Genomic DNA, 17,641 nt, shown 5'->3' with positions numbered 1-17,641 from the left:
CTAGGGTCATTACAGGAAAGCCCCAGGTTCCTCTTGTGGGGTCATCCTTTTCAGGGCGGGTGCTCAGCTCCTTAGGCAGGTTTGACCACTTTAGGAATAGAGATAGGTTCTGACCATTTCTTTGTCCTTTGCCCTGGTGTGTATACCGTCTCCCTGTTCAACCTTGCCCTTGTGGTTTCTGTGTCGTACTTGACACACTGATGGTGCAAATAAGGGACTGCAGTGGGAGTGTAAATAAAGAACTATCCTGATTTTGCAAAAAAAGACTAAAGTGGTGGAGTGAAAAGGGACTACACTGATGAGGGTAAAGGGGTTACACAGGTGTCAAAAAGGGGAATACACTGGTATATTAAAAATGGATTATATTGGTGGAGAAAAGGGACTACGCTGGTGGTTTAAAAAAGGGTCTTCCCTAGTGGTGTAAAAAAAGGCGAAATGGTGCCACCTCACCAGAGGCCTAGCTATAGGGGGTGCAGAGGTAGTAGTTTGACTTAGGCCATGATGCCTCTGCTGCAGAATGCAACAAAAAAGTCAGCACTTTAGCAAATAAGTAACATATGCAGATACCCATAAGTCATGACTGCAGTAAATACTGTAGCAAAAGCATGTGCCTCAGCACTCCTACATCTTTAATATTTAATAAATAGAATTGCATAACTGTTATATATACTAACTGCACAAAAATACAAGATTCTTAGAGCATATTTTGATCAAAACATGTGGGCCCATTATGGCTACTGTATTTGTTACAGCCAAGGCTTATGTGTACTTGCACATTTATTTGTTGTGAGTAGAGTTGAGTGAACGTACTCTGCCGAGCTTGATGCTCGTTCGAGTATTAGCATACTCAATGGTGCTCGTTACTGGAACGAGCATCACGCCGTGTTCGACCCCGCCCCAGTTTTTGGATCCTCCCCGCCGCAGCACTCACATCAACGGCAAATTTTATGGCTGGCAGGAGAGAGAGAGAGAGAGAGAAAAAAAAAACCCCGGGACCCGGCGGCCCACATACAAAAATGCTGGAGTCTCCCATTGTAGTCAATGGGGTTCATTACTCGAGTAGAGCTCTCGAATTTTACAAGAAGCTCGACTCGAATAACGAGGACCCGAGCATTTGGGTGCTCGCTCATCTCTAGTTGTGAGTGCTGACTTTGTTGTTGTGCTTTTGGTTGCATTTTCATTTCTAGATGAGTGGCTGCTCCATATCTATCAGGCACATCATCCACCCATCTGTCCAAAGCCTTTTCAAAGTGCCAATGACGACTTGTCCGTGAGTGAGTGTGTGTGTGAGTGCTTCTCATGCTCCACCCTTGATCACATGATAGTGAAGTCATCGCAGGTCCTAAAGCATAAAACATGCAGAGCCTGACAGCAGCCGTGTGCTCACAGGACCTGGGATGTTGTCACCGTCATGTGATCTGTCACCTGGGCTCTGACCTTCGTCCCTGATTACAGAACACTAATATCATCACTGCTGCTTCACTTTATTGAAAACCCGCAGAGCTTGACAGCAGCAGTCTGCTGACAGGACCTGTGATGATCCAGCAGAAGAAGGAGGTGCAGCACTCAGGAACTCATATCCACTTCAAGCAGTTTACAAAAGTCCAAAAAGGTTTATTATCACTCCATAGTATCAGACAGATATGCGACGTTTCGACCTGAACGGATTTGCTATTGGAGATCGGTGGGTCAACGATCATTTTCTTGCTGGCACCTAACCTACATTTCTCCCCCACTGTGTGGATATCTACAGTGTCTCGCTGGCTGCTCTCTTTCTCCTAGGACCTGTGATGATGTCACCATCATGTAATCAGTTATCTGTGTAGGAAGAGTTAGGGGGTCACATAATGATGACATCATCACAGATCCTAAACCAGCACAAGCCGACAAAATGTATGTAGTACACTATGTGTGTGACACATGCATTTAGCTTAGCTGTGTGTGTCTAGGCCATGCACGTTTAATGTAGTAGAGCTGTGTCTGTGTGTGTGACACGCATGTAGCACAGTTTTGTGTGTCTGTGACACCCACATGTAGTAGAGCTGTGTGTATGTGACACGTGCATGTGATGTAGCAGAGCTGTGTCTGTGTGTGTGACACGCATGTAGCGCAGCTGTGTGTGTCTGTGACATGCATTTGTAGCAGAGCTGTGTGTATCTGTGACACGCATTTGTAGCAGAGCTGTGTGGCGTTTTGAGCCACGATAAACTCTGGTGCTATTAATTTGCTAATAATTACTAGTAATAACAATACACATCCTGGTATCTTACTTTCCCTGAATGCATTTGGAGGCTTAGGCCCAAAAAAGAGGTGTCTGTTAGGCTTAATTCACACGAGCGTATATCCTCCACACTATCACACCTGGCCGATATACGCTGCCCATCTGCTGCATATGTTTACAATGCGTCCATTCAGATGGGCGCATTTCCGTGGCGTAAAAGCACCCAAGATAGCGCATATGAGCGCATTTCGGCTGGGCACTTTTACGCTGGTCAAGAAAGATAGTTCAGGAACTATCTTCCTGGCCGGAATATTTCGGCCGCTGCATAGACCACTATGGGAGCCAATGGTAGCTACTGGAGAAGGAAGGTTGGAGGGAGTTTAGCAGCATGTCTGCTAAACTCACACCCCCTTCCCTCCTTCTCTCTGCCCCTTGCGGGCTGTTTGCAATGGGAGGGGGCGGGACGTGGTGGGAGCTAGTGTTCTAAGCTCCCACCCACTTCCATTGCTGGCAGCCGTCAGGGGGCGAAGAGGGGGCAGGAGCTTAGCACGCTAGCTACTGCCCCCTCCCCTTGCTAAGAGCTGGGGGGGGGGGTGGAAAGAGGGGGGCAGAAAACTGTCCCCCCCTTCCCTCCCCGACGGCATTCCGGGCTCAGCGTATATGCAGGACGTCTGAACGGGCGCAATTTTCAGTTGCACTGTGACCATGACACAGCTGACCGAAAATCGCTACGCTCATGTGAAAGAGCCCTTAGAGTTAGGAGCCTATCCAAAAGCAATGGTCTACTGCAGAATTATTTAGTAATCCTGCACTGAGCAGGGGGTTGGACCCGATGACCCCGGAGGTCCCTTCCAACTCTACCACTCTATGAGAAGACACCATTATTATAGGTGACACATGGTGGGTGCGGCAACCTGTTTCAGATGTTGCTTTGGAGCCCGGTAACTTCAAGTTATGCTTCTCCTTGGCCAAACTCTGCCTGGCAAGTTCCTTGCAGTGATTAGTTATGAAAGAGTCCGTAATGAGTAATTATAATGAGAAACTTCAGCTGTCCCCGGAGTTTTACTTTAACTAATACTAGAAAACAATGCCATCCGTTCCCTCCAGCTCCCATGCAAATATTCAGTATATGTCACAGTAAATTACATCACCCTCCTTTAATGATCCACACGTCTTTGTATACGCAGCACATTTTATTTTAATCATGTATCATCTGTAGTCGTCCTTAGGACATTCATCTCCCCCCTCCCCTACCTTGCTCTGCCCCATAGGTGAGGACACACATCTGATCAGCCGCAGGCTCTCCCATGACAGGATCTGAGACATATTGCTTCTTAATTTTCGTTGCCGAGCATTCCTCGGGAAAAGGTAGAAGGGACGAAACCGTCTGTTTCCCGTTTTTTTTTTCCTGTACACTGATTTATAAATGTTTTGTGCGCCACAACTGAACAAGTCTCTCCCAAGGTTTACCGGATAATGGCGTACACCTGTAGCTGAAGACGCTGCATGAATAATTTCTTATTTGGAGCTCCCATGGATGCCTTGTCTTCTTACTGTGAGATTTTCTGCAATAAGCCAGTTCTTCGACAAACAGGGTGCAGCGGGCAGATCATTGATCAGTGAATGTCAAATGGAGGAGAGAATTACAGAATCTGAGCAATGATGGACGAGGGGGATTATTGTGACCTATGTCCAGGAGAAATCAAATTACATGACTAAATGCAACAGGAATCTAGATTTTTCAATATTGCTCATACGAGTTAGAAATTTAATATCGAAGGACTGAATGACAATAAAATTCTGAAATTCCACAATCAGTTAAGAAGCAAAAGATAGAATAAAAATAAGCAGCAACACTTACACCTCTGTGCAGCATATAACTACTATAATAGTGATCTTTTTTAACAAAAATATAACTACTATAATACTGCCCCTATGTACAAGAATACAACTACTACAATACTGCCCCCTATGTACGAGAATATAACTACTATAATACTGCCCCCTATGTACGAGAATATAACTACTATAATACTGCTCCCTATGTACAAGAATATAACTAGTATAATACTGCCCCCTATGTACAAGAATATAACTACTATAATACTGCCCCCTATGTACAAGACTATAACTACTATAATACTGTCCCCTATGTACAAGAATATAAATACTATAATACTGCCCACTATGTACAAGAATATAACTACTATAATACTGCTGCTATGTACAAGAATATAACTACTATAATACTGCCCCCTATGTACAAGAATATAACTACTATAATACTGCCCCTATGTACAAGAATATAACTACAATAATACTGCCCCTATGTACAAGAATATAACTACTATAATACTGCTCGTATGTACAGGAATATAACTACTATAATACTGCCCCCATGTACAAGAATATAACTACTATAATACTGCCCCCTATGTACAAGAATATAACTACTATAATACTGCCCTCCTATGTACAAGAATATAACTACTATAATACTGCCCCTTATGTACAAGAATATAACTACTATAATACTGTCCCTATGTACAAGAATATAACTACTATAATACTGCCCCCTATGTACAAGAATATAACTACTATAATACTGCCCCTATGTACAAGAATATATCTACTATAATACTGCTCCTATGTACAAGAATATAACTACTATAATACTGCCCCCTATGTACAAGAATATAACTACTATAATACTGCCTCCTATGTACAAGAATATAACTACTATAATACTGCTCCCCTATGTACAAGACTATAACTACTATAATACTGTCCCCTATGTACAAGAATATAACTACTATAATACTGCCCACTATGTACAAGAATATAACTACTATAATACTGCTGCTATGTACAAGAATATAACTACTATAATACTGCCCCTATGTACAAGAATATAACTACTATAATACTGCTCGTATGTACAGGAATATAACTACTATAATACTGCCCCCATGTACAAGAATATAACTACTATAATACTGCCCCCTATGTACAAGAATATAACTACTATAATACTGTCCTCCTATGTACAAGAATATAACTACTATAATACTGCCCCTTATGTACAAGAATATAACTACTATAATACTGCTCCTATGTACAAGAATATAACTACTATAATACTGCCCCCTATGTACAAGAATATGACTAATATAATACTGTCCCCTATGTACAAGAATATAACTGCTATAATACTGCCTCCTATATACAAGAATATAACTACTATAATACTGCCCCCTATGTACAAGAATATAACTACTATAATACTGCCCCCTATGTACAAGAATATAACTACTATAATACTGCCCCCTATGTACAAGAATATAACTACTATAATACTGTCCCATATGTACAAGAATATGACTAATATAATACTGTCCCCTATGTACAAGAATATAACTAGTATAATACTGCTCCCCTATGTACAAGAATATAACTACTATAATACTGCTCCTATGTACAAGAATATAGCTACTATAATACTGCCTCCTATGTACAGGAATATAACTACTATAATACTGCCCCCTATGTACAAGAATATAACCACTATAATACTGCCCCTATGTACAAGAATATAACTACTATAATACTGCCCCTATGTACAAGAATATAACTACTATAATACTGCTCCTATGTACAAGAATATACCTACTATAATACTGCCTCCTATGTACAAGAATATAACTACTATAATACTGCCTCCTATGTACAAGAACATAACTACTATAATACTGCCCCCCTATGTACATGAATATAACTACTATAATACTGCCCCCTATGTACAAGAACATAACTACTATAATACTGCCCCCTATGTACAAGAATATAACTACTATAATACTGCCCCCTATGTACAAGAATATAACTACTATAATACTGCCCCCTATGTACAAGAACATAACTACTATAATACTGCCCCCTATGTACAAGAATATAACTACTATAATACTGCCCCCTATGTACAAGAATATAACTACTATAATACTGCTCGTATGTACAACAATATAACTACTATAATACTGCCCCCTATGTACAAGAATATAACTAGTATAATACTGCCCCCCATGTACAAGAATATAACTACTATAATACTGCCCCCTATGTACAAGAATATAACAACCATAATACTCCTCCTTCTGCTTATTTTTCTTCTTTATCGTTCTTCTTTTTCTGGGCAATTAGTGAAGTTTGTTGTAGTTTCAATCTAATTTGAACTGCTTTTTGCCCAAATTCGGTGAATCAGCTGAACTGATCTTTTGAAAAGTTCACTTATCACTTACTCTGATATCTCAATGTGCTCTCTGTGATGGTGGTGGTATCACTCGTAGGCTTCTATAACTTCCTTAGATCTTGCTGGAGATTTGAACAATCATGAAAGACTGTCTTAACAAGGTAGCTATGGACATGGACCCGCTCATCCTCTAAAAAACTGGTGGTCTGCACTACCACACCTTTGGTGATTTGACTTCATGGAGCATAGGTCTAATTAGAGATTCTCTTTTTGCTTGTCTTTAATTCTCTGTGTCAGGACTTCAGCCGGGAACCTCCTGTATTGCAAGCACTAACCCTTCTTTTTGAGCTATCCTGCTTGTGAACACTTTCCTGATCCCAGTTATCTAGCTCCTGCCTCCTGTTCTGGACCCCGCCTCTTGCCGTGATTGTATCTCCTATAAAAGCCTGTCTTTGCCACTCCCTCAGTTCTTGATTATTGTGTTCCACCACCTTGATCAAGCTCCTTTTTTTCTTCCTCCTGCTCCTCTCCAAGGATACCGATATCTCCTGCTGCCGACCTTTGGCTTCCATCGACTACGCTTCCATCTCATCCATTTGTACTGCATACCAATACCTTCTGCTGCTGACCTTTGGCTTCTATCGACTACGCTTCCATCTCATCCATTTGTACTGCATACCGATACCTTCTGCTGCTAACCTTTGGCTTCCATTGACTACGCTTCCATCTCATCGCATTTGTACTGTATATCGTGACTTCCCAAAAACGACTCCCGGCTATTCTGACTACTCTCTAGTGACCGGCCCGGCTACTACACCTGCGGCTCAAATCAAGCATCGGTAAGACGCTTACACTCTGAGTCTTTCTCCTTCCCCTCAAACTCTGTAGTAGGTATAAAGCAGTGTGTCATTTTGCCCTCTGAGTTTTCCTTTAAGACCATTTTACGTAGTCTAAACAACTCAGCAACTATACATGATTAATGGCAGGCACCTTAGATAAAGAAAGACGTCTTAGCAGTTAAAATCACACAGCAGAAGTCTACCGTAAGTGACATTAATGTAAATGACGCATTTCACCTTGTGGGTAAGGTAACAGATGTGCACTGTGGACAGGGTTGCACGTTGAGTATGGGAAGGTTCATCTGCCATGGACTTCTGGGGATATTATGTAAGCTTATGGAGACATAAATTACCCATAGATACAGATATAATGGGCTTCTAAGCTCTTAAGGATTTGCAAAGAGGCATCTGCGGTAAATCACGGAACGGTGCAGAGAATTACACCGCCTTATTCTTTTCTACAGCAGGAAGATTAGCTGACAGGATAATTTCATCTTCATATAGATGCATGGGATAGGGCAAGCTAGACAGTTCGTCATAACCAATTCTCATTTTCCAGGGTGTTTAGTGATATTCAAGGAATTCTGTGTAGTTTGTATGAGAATTTCATAGAAAATGGTGCAGTCTATAAAGTGTTGCGTGCGAAGAAAAAGCTGGATACAGAGGTTTAACGTGAAGCTCATAGGCTTCAATGTAAAGTTTGCAGTTGTGCTGTTCACCTTCCGCTTCTCAATTATTATAATTGTGATTTATTGGGCAAAGAGACCTTTGGACCTCCCTAGCCACCATGGCCTGGATACGATTACTACATCTACAATCACGTCTCTTGCATGTTAACGTTATTGGCACATATGACAAGTGTAAAAATATGATACAGTATTCTGATCCTGCCTTCTAATATTAATGAGATGACTCTGTTGACCCCGTCCCAGGCTACACAGAGAAGCTCAAATGTAAACTGCTTAAGCGAGAACTTTTGAACATGTATTATTTTTGATTATTTACCCCCTTTTCACAATTATCCAGAAATAGATTAAAAGGGCAATTTTTAATTTTTAAGTTTTTAGTCAGTTTCTCAATCTGTGAGATGCTATTACATGAATCCTACCACAGAAACAGCCTACAGAGGGTATAGACACTGATTTCTTAGATACTGATGATAATCACACTGCTCCTGTCACACAGCTATAATGGAGGAGATCACAGCTCATCCTGATGACTGTACACTTACGGTTTGTATCTTACTTAGGTAAATATAGAAGGTAATGATAATTAATTTAACTGTTCCCCCAGCAAACAGAAATGGTACAACCTGTAGCTAATGATGTACTGAGGCATCATGGGATTGATGTGAAAGTAAAAAAAAACAAAAAATCTCACCATCAAGATGGTGCCTGATAAGTATCAGGCAAGGGGCTGTTCATTACAGTGCAGTTACCTCCAGTGATCACAAATTACATCTTCTCTGATTGCAGTCATCCGGTTTAGTTTCTCTTCCATTTTTAGGCCCACACCACTGTGAAAACATCTTCGAGTCATGACTTTTCTCTCCATACTCTCCAAATCCTGCTATTCTCTCATTTCAATGCCACCTACACATACACAGTAATAGTCCCCACCTTTGTACCACACACAGTAATAATTACCCTTTGTTCCCAACCTCAAGGTCATAATTATCTCTTTCTTGACTCTGAAAAGTAATAACACCCTCTATGTGCCCCCACAATGTAATAACATCCCCTATGGGCCCCACAAAGTAATAGTGCCACCTCTGTGCCCCAAAAGACTTACAGTGCCCCTATAAACTTAAAGTGTAATGTCCTCACAAAGTTATATTGCCACCTTTGTATCCCCATAGATTTGTAATGCCCTCTCAGTGCTCCCACAAAGCTACTGTATAGTGCCCTCACAAAATTATAGTCCCCCTAATGTAATAGTACCCTTACTTGCCCCTACCAAATAAAATTGTGACCTCCCCCGCCACAACCACAAACACTTTGGTCAGAAGCGGCACAACTTTCTTCCCTCACACTGTGTATGTCTATTGTGTGTGCTTACTAACTAGTGTGAAAACTGGAATATTTCAAGATTTTGATAGTTTTCCACAAAAAAGTGGGAAAGACCAAAAATATTATAATAAGAAGAAACAAATTTAAAGGGATTGTAGCAAGACTGACTAATGTACGTATCCACAGAATAGGTAATAAACATGAACGGCGGGGGTCTCACCACTGCGACTCTCTTAAAACTCAGGAACGGGGTCCTCTGTCACTCTCTTCTCATTACTGTGGGCTCACTATACACACTTACAGTGACATGAGTGGTCGTTGTACATGCGCGGGTCGCTTTATTCATTTCAAAAGGGCTGACGGAGTACAAGCACTCGGCTATTTTCAAGAGTTCCATTGGAAATGAATGGGTCGGCACGGCACTATGTGACTGCCGTTCCATGCAATCTCTTCCTTATTTCAGGGTGGGTGGGGCGGTGAACCTACAGTGAGGAGGGGGAAGGGGGGCAGGGCCCCTGTTCTTGGGATCAGTGCTGGTCTCAGCGGTAAAGCCCCCACCGATCAGAGTTGTATCACCTATCCTATAGATAGTTGATAAGCGTCAACTTTGGCACAACCCTCTTAATGTATTCTTTATAGAGATGAGCGAGTATACTCGCTAAGGCACATTACTCGAGCGAGTAGTGCCTTAGCCGAGTATCTCCCTGCTCGTCTCTAAAGATTCGGGGGCCGGCGCGGGTGACAGGTGAGTTGCGGTGGGGAGCGGGGGAGAGCAGGGGGGGAGAGGGAGAGAGAGATCTCCCCTCCGTTCCTCCCCGCCGCTCCCCGCCCCCCACCGGCCCCCGAATTTTTTGGGACAAGCGGGGAGATACTCGGCTAAGGCACTACTCGCTCGAGTAATGTGCCTTAGCGAGTATACTCGCTCATCTCTAATTCTTGATGAATCATCCCCTCTAACGGTCATCCAGAAACGGATATAACTGGCTGAACCAAATGTTTAATAACGTGAAGTTCTCCTTAATATTATTTACAGATGTTTTCACATCAAACATCATCTTAATAGAACTCTACGAAATTCAAAGCTATTTCACTGTTTTTCTAAGGCCACTGTGAATCTTAATGAACTGTGAAGAAGTAGAAAAAAAAATAGTTAAAAGCTTGAAATTAATCTTAGAAAAAAAAGCGAGCTCGCAAATATTTCCGCTGGCACAATTAAATATGTTTAGGGGAAGCCAATTATACAGCTAATCCTTTTTTAAGCATATGCCTGTTTTATGACCAGCTACGTGGGATTGTTCCTTTAAACTAAGTGTATTTCTTACTTCTAGACGTCTACCCATTTGTCTTTTTTTTTTCCATACTAGAAGTCATGCAGATACAAATAAATTGCGCCAGTCAACTTTCGCACATTAGGGAGTATATTTTCTTCTTTTAATTCTAACGATGGGATAAAAAATCCTATTCATTTTGTTGAATTACATTTTCTTTCATTAGTCAGGACAATAAACTAATCCAATGAGTATTAAATTGTTCCATTTTAAATACATTACCTGGAAGCTGCCGCTTGATTTTCTTTCAACCTGCCCTGACTTGGTGGGGATTTGAAGTTTGCTTTTGTAAGATGTTCCCATGAGCGGACAAATGGCCAACTTATTCTTTTATTTGCTGTAGATTACAAATATAGGAGGACGTGCAATAAAAATCAAAATGGAGTCTTTTCCCCCCGGTTCTTCGTTGCTTCAAAGGCAGAAAAGAGTGTTATGTGTGCTGCTGAGACCTGTAGTACTATTGTTTCTAGCATTACAGCTCCACAGGTGGTGAATGATTGAGCTGGCTGGGTGTGGTGACTTCCTGCTAGCCAATCCCCTGGGTCTTTGCTCACATATAAACCCAGCTCCCGTCAGTCTCTGTCTACTGTCCAGAGTGAGCAGTCATGTTGTTGTTTGGTGTTCAGGGTGAGCAGTCATGTTGAATCATTGTCTGTTGCAGCTTGCTGTGTATTTGGTGTCTTGCTGTTTCATGTCCATTTGTATGATTATTTTCTGTCAGTTTTGTGTCAGTTTGTTCTGCTGGACTTCTGGTTAGTGTAGGGACTAGCGGTATAGCCAGGAGCCGTGAAGTGGCCCGCTAGCTTCCACGTTTTGATCAAAATGACAACTAATACCTGGTATTTATATTCAGCTTTCTATGTGTTACTAGTGGTTGCATTTTGGCTGCTGTATGCTGTGTATTCTGGCTCTGTGTGTCCTGTTGTTCTGTCCCTGCCTGTGGCATGTTTGTTTGTCCTGTTCTGGTGGTGGGTCCTAGGATCAGCTAGGGCCCAGATCCGAAGACCGCTGGGCCACCCATTATTGGGGCGAATCCCCCGCTGAGGTAGGGCCATGTCATCCTCCCTGTAGCACAGGGTCAGTTGCTTCAAACCTGTTGTGAAACCCTTGTGCGTGCATCACTCTTTGGTCACAATAGTGTGGGCCCTGTGCTTAGTTTGCCCACACAATCGTAACAAAGAGATCCTGTACTACATGCCCATCCCTTAAAACATAGAAAGTTAGCATGACCATTCGACCAGTTCACCTCTCTCTTGTTTCCTATCATTGACATAAAAATAAGAGTACAGACAATAAATGGAAAAATTTTAAAACCATCTTAAATACTCACTGTGAGTATATGTGAACATACCTTACAGGAATAAAAGGGTTAGGAATAGGAGAAAACCAATTTGGCTCAATAAAGGGAGCAATAATCCACAAAAAGAAAGCATTTAAACTACTAAATCAAGAAGGCAGCGAAGAAGCACTAAAAACAAGAAAAAAATGATGTTACAAAAACACATAAACACATCAAAGACTCCTTGCCAAATGGAATAAAACTAACCCTAAATGGTTCCTTAATTATATAAATAGTAAGAAGATTCAAACAGAAAATATTGGCCCTTTAATAAGTAATGAGGGAAAAATACGGTAGTAGAGGGCGATGAGGAGAGAGCAAACTTATTAAAAAGCTTTTTCTCCAGTGTATTCACTCAGAAAAAAAAAAGAAATTTCAGATGAGATGCAGAGTGATCAAGTAAACTCTCCATTAAATGCGACTAGTATAACCCAGGAAAAAGTGTGGAAATACTTCAATAAGATAAAAATAGACAAATTGCTGAGTCCTGATGGCATACACCCCCGGGTTCTAAGGGAATTAGGTGATGTGATAGACGGACCCTTGCTTCTTATATCACTACTCAACAACCTTTTTGCTTCTGGTGTTTGATACATCAATTCATATGGATTTTTGGGTGTAGAATCTGATTTTGCCTTTAGAAATTTATCATGTAAGGTTTTTCATTTAAAGGGGTTGTCCCGAGGCAGCAAGTGGGTCTATACACTTCTGTATGGCCATAATAATGCACTTTGTAATGTACATTGTGCATTAATTATGAGCCATACAGAAGTTATAAAAAGTTTTATACTTACCTGCTCCGTTGCTAGCGTCCTCGTCTCCATGGTGCCGACTAATTTTCGCCCTCCGATGGCCAAATTAGCCGCGCTTGCGCAGTCCGGGTCTTCTGCTTTCTTCTATGGAGCCGCTCGTGCCAGAGAGCGGCTCCGTGTAGCTCCGCCCCGTCACGTGCCGATTCCAGCCAATCAGGAGGCTGGAATCGGCAGTGGACCGCACAGAAGAGCTGCGGTCCACGAAGGTAGAAGATCCCGGCGGCCATCTTCAGCGGTAAGTATTGAAGTCACCGGACCGCCGGGATTCAGGTAAGCGCTGTGCGGGTGGTTTTTTTAACCCCTGCATCGGGGTTGTCTCGCGCCGAACGGGGGGGGGGGGTTTAAAAAAAAAAAAAAACCCGTTTCGGCGCGGGACATCTCCTTTAATTTAGATTTTTTTATATTTAAAAAAAAACATTTTTGTGTTTGTGTTCTCCTCTGGTGGATTATGTATATAGAATTAAATCACGGACTATGCTAAACTCTTTATTTGCATATAATACACAGTGCATGAAGTTCTAAAAGGGGTCACTAAATGACTCAACAATGTAGTTGTGCAGGAAGGGTACCGGCATTAGCCTATAGAGGTACTGCTGTTTAGTGAGTATTGTAACCTGCATAAAGCACTTTTCTTCACTGTTACCTCAGCATATCAGTATTTTTTGAGTCTCAATTACCTCTATAGAAGGTTTTTTTTACTGTAAGAGCAGAGAGACTATGGAACTCTCTGCCTGAGGATGTGGTGATGGGGAACTCCCTAAATGAGTACAAGAAAAGCCTAAATGTCATTAATGAGTATAACAATATTACATGTTATAGTCACTGATTACTTCAGAAGGGCCGGTGATCCAAAGAGTTATGATTGCCAGATTTGGAGTCAGGAATAAATTTTTCACCCTAAAATTGGCTTCTACCTCATGAATGCTATTGCCTTCCTCTGGATCAGCAGTGGAGAATAATAGACTGAACTAGATGGACATATGTATTCTTCAGCCTGGAATACTATGCTATTATGTTACATGATTGTAAGGAAGAGGAGTAGGTTCACACTACCCATGATGAGGCTGAATAAGGACTTAAGATGCCTCCTTCTACCCCCAAATTAGTCCCAGAGGGTCTCTTGTATATTGTGCCACCAGATTTTTGAAGTGGAGAAACCAAAACTTAGGTAAGATCTTCTGCTGTCCATTGAGCATCCTTGACCTACAGCAAACAGAATCAGAATAACCCTGCTTCAGGTTGATCTTTGCTAAAAGTTTGGTTTGGCATGAACCCGAACCAAGCTCTGAACAAAATTCAACCTGAAACAGGGGTCTACTGGTTTAATCCATTTGGCACTAATCCTGAACACTGGTGTTCACTGTCTAAGGCCATCTTCACATGACCGGATTCCTATTGTGGAATCCGCAACCGATGTCCACGCGGAGGATCCGCAGCAATTGGCACACATTGAAAGGTATATATTTTTAGTTTTTTCCTTAACACGAATATGAATTGCGTATTCTGCGAGTAGTGGAAAAATTGCAGCATGCTCTTTTTTGCTGCGGGCTCCACGTTGATGGCCTCCCGTGAAGTCAAAGGAGGCCGTCCAACCTGCAGCCCATATGAAATTAACATTGTGTATAGGCTAGTGGTACCTGTGTCATCACTTACGACGGCACAGGAAATACAAATATTGAAAAAAAAATCGGTACTGCACATGACTGCCTGTGAGCCTCCATGGTCATCCGGATTACAGATAATGGTTCGTAGGGTCACTGGCCGGGGTCATAGCAAGATTCTGCTGCAGTATTCCCCATACGGTATCTGGCTTGCCTGTGTGCAGTCAACCTAAGAACCATGCAAGCCCTGCATAATACAATGAAAGTGCTATACAGGGCTTGCATGGCTCTTAGACAGTGTTATACACCAATCACCAGTGAAGTTCTGATTCAGTTAAAACTAGTTCAGACTGAACCAAACTTTTTGTAAAAGTTTGGTTAATTGGCCAAACCAAACTTTTCAAAAGTTTGCTCATCACTATTCAGCAGCATACCTCTAAGGGGAGCAAATGTAGTAGTTGCAAACATGATCTCCTGCCTGAGGAGAACATAGCCCCGTATGTCACATAAGGAGACACCATTATTATTAATGGTATGTGGTAGGTTGGGGCCCAGTTATAGATTTTGCATTTTAGTTCAGGAGCTTCATGTTCTGTCACTGCTTACACCCTTATGTTGGCTACACATCATCTCAATGATTACAGTTTTTTTCCAAAATCTATCTTTCACTGACATAAGAATTCTACATCTTTGACTTTTTGTCCAGGAATTTGAACTTTGAAGGCCCTTAAATGGGCTGTCCCACCATTACGATTATCCCCTATTCATAGAATAGGGATAACTAGCTGATCTATGGGCTCTGAATGCTGAGACCCCCACTGATCATGACAACAGGGTCCAAAATTTTCCTCCATGAATGGAGTGATGGTCAAGAATGTGCACCACTGCTTCATTCATTTCACTGCAGAGATAGGTAGGTGCTTGATATCAACTATCTCCAGTAATGCCACTAAAATCAATGGAGTGCTTTGCGTGCATAGAATGACAATCTCTCCACTTATGCAAGGACCTTAGGAACCCCTTATGATCAGTGGTGGTTCAAGTGGTTGGACCCCCCACCATTCAGTTAGTTATCCCCTATTTCGTATGGTTGTTTCTAAAGCTGACTGCACACATTAGATCAATGTCAACTGACCCCGTCAATTTTGAGGGATCTGTCAACTGTGGAGGGGAGAGAAGGATTGGGCAGTTGAACTTCAATATGTCCAACCCTATCTTCAGAGATAAGCTACCTCCGGTAGTGTTTGGCAGAGGCTCTCCCTATTCAAAAGACATTCACCCTCGGCCAAGGACAGGGTACCTTTGTGCTGTAGGAATGGCCAGCTTTAGATCTTTCACTGGAATGAGCCAGGTTGAGTTGTTCTGTCACTTTGTGAGCAAACCTATCTTATATTGTGAGTCTCACTGCTAGAAAATGGTTGACGGAAAGTCTTTTGTGTGAGACGCCAAGAGGAGCTTCTTGTTTTGAGGAAGTCAACAAGTCTTTGTGTTTCCACCCAACATGGCCAATACGAGGGACATAAAGAATGAAATGTTGCCATTGATATAGACACCCCTCCAACAGTCAAACACTAGTATCCGTTTTTGTCCGAGTTTTACTTTAACTGCAAAGTCCTGTGTCAGTAACAATTCACAAAAGGGACATTTGTACAAACTGGCAAATCCAAAGATCTATGTGCTTGTCTCTTGCTTGAGGAAAGAACAAATAATGTCTTCTTATTGGATAGTAATGTGATATTGGAGTGGCTAACTAGCTGATGAATGGACAGTAACTTGGCAGCTGGAGATTGCATCCAGACCTAAACTAGTTACCCTGCCCGAGGCTGCACTAGTCTTGATCTGGCCACCAAACATCTAGACCTCAGGCCCACTTATCCTGGTAACTATTGCCATCTACAGATAAAGATAAGGTACCATCTCTTCTTAGGCTCATAATTAATGAGTATATCTAATCTGCAATTGACTACTCAGGTTTTGCTTCTCTGGTCGGTGGTAAGCAGTGATGGTAATTTTGAGATTACTGCACCATACAGCAACTTCTCATAGTAAAGGAAATGTTAAGAAAGCAAGTTTGCTTGGCTGTTATCACAACTCCCATGAACTTGATGGTGTTAACTCTCATGCGGGTCCACTGGCACATCCGTGGCAGAAATGTCAGCGTTAAATTTCTGCTCCAGTTTCTTTGAAAAATACACGTCACAGCAAATTTAACACGTGTGAATGTACCTTAAGACGGGAAAAAGTCCTTTAAGTTAACCCTTTGCAATCCAATTTTGGATTCAGGGTTTCCTAGGGGTTTTTCTCTTTCTGCCATTATACAATCGCCATCTGCTGGCTAGAGCCAGTACTACAGTATGTGACATGCTGGAGAGGCCCCCCGACAACAGTGGCCAGTAATCTACAGTAAGAATACCCTACTGGACATCTTCTGACATCGGAGCTGTACAGCCTTCAATCAAAATGTCTTTAGACGTCAGACAGTGGATTGGAAAGGGTTAAATGATATACATGTTTTTGCCAAATTTTTTGCATCCGGCGCATCTAAATTTAAAAAAAAAAATGAAGTCATTTTGCAAAACAGACTTGATTACAAAGCACCTATGATTTTGAGTGCAAAGTTCTTATGCATCTCCATGGTTACAGACTACAAATAAACCCTGCATGTAGTCTGATCCTACAGTCATATGCTTCAGATACCAGTTAGTTGCAGAGATGTTCAAAGAGATGATCCCACCAGCGGCTATACAGATACAGGACAAGACTCAAAAAATATATTCTATGGCATGCACTTGTGTAAAATATAGAAATGTCATACTTTCTTCCTTAAAGAGTAGTTACACTTTTTAAGAAAACTTTTGACATGTCAGAGTGGCATGTCAAAAGTTTTGACCAGTGGGGCTGATTTTTTTGACTGCTGGCAGTGATTACTGATATGAAGGGCTGCAGCGCTCACATACGAACAACATGTGACCACTGCCATCTTTTTATGGGTTGAGAGCAGCTGTGCTCGAGAGTCCTGTACTGGGCAGGGGGCACTTAAGGAGATGAGTGTGACTTATGTCTTTATTTTACCAGTGCATGGCTTGCACACAGTGACATGATTGGCTGGATTTGATGACCATGTCATACACTTGGACATTCAGCTGCAATCAGCCAAAATTTTACAATAGTACATATGAAATCTTTGGCAGACTATCACTTGTGTTAATTTTGCATTTGATGGTTTCCCAAAATCGGCCAATT

At 41.8% G+C, this 17,641-nt stretch overlaps 1 protein-coding gene across 2 annotated transcripts in view; it reads left to right on the top strand.

Moving 5' to 3' along the window:
* Positions 1–17,641, top strand: part of CDH13 (cadherin 13) — a 691,633-nt gene that overhangs the window by 419,021 nt on the left and 254,971 nt on the right. The gene's annotated exons all lie outside the window — the stretch shown is intronic.

Source organism: Eleutherodactylus coqui, chromosome 11 (genome assembly GCF_035609145.1).
Source record: "Eleutherodactylus coqui strain aEleCoq1 chromosome 11, aEleCoq1.hap1, whole genome shotgun sequence".
NCBI lineage: Eukaryota > Metazoa > Chordata > Amphibia > Anura > Eleutherodactylidae > Eleutherodactylus > Eleutherodactylus coqui.
Note: the sequence above shows the minus strand (reverse complement) of the source record. Positions and strands in the feature narration are given on the sequence as shown.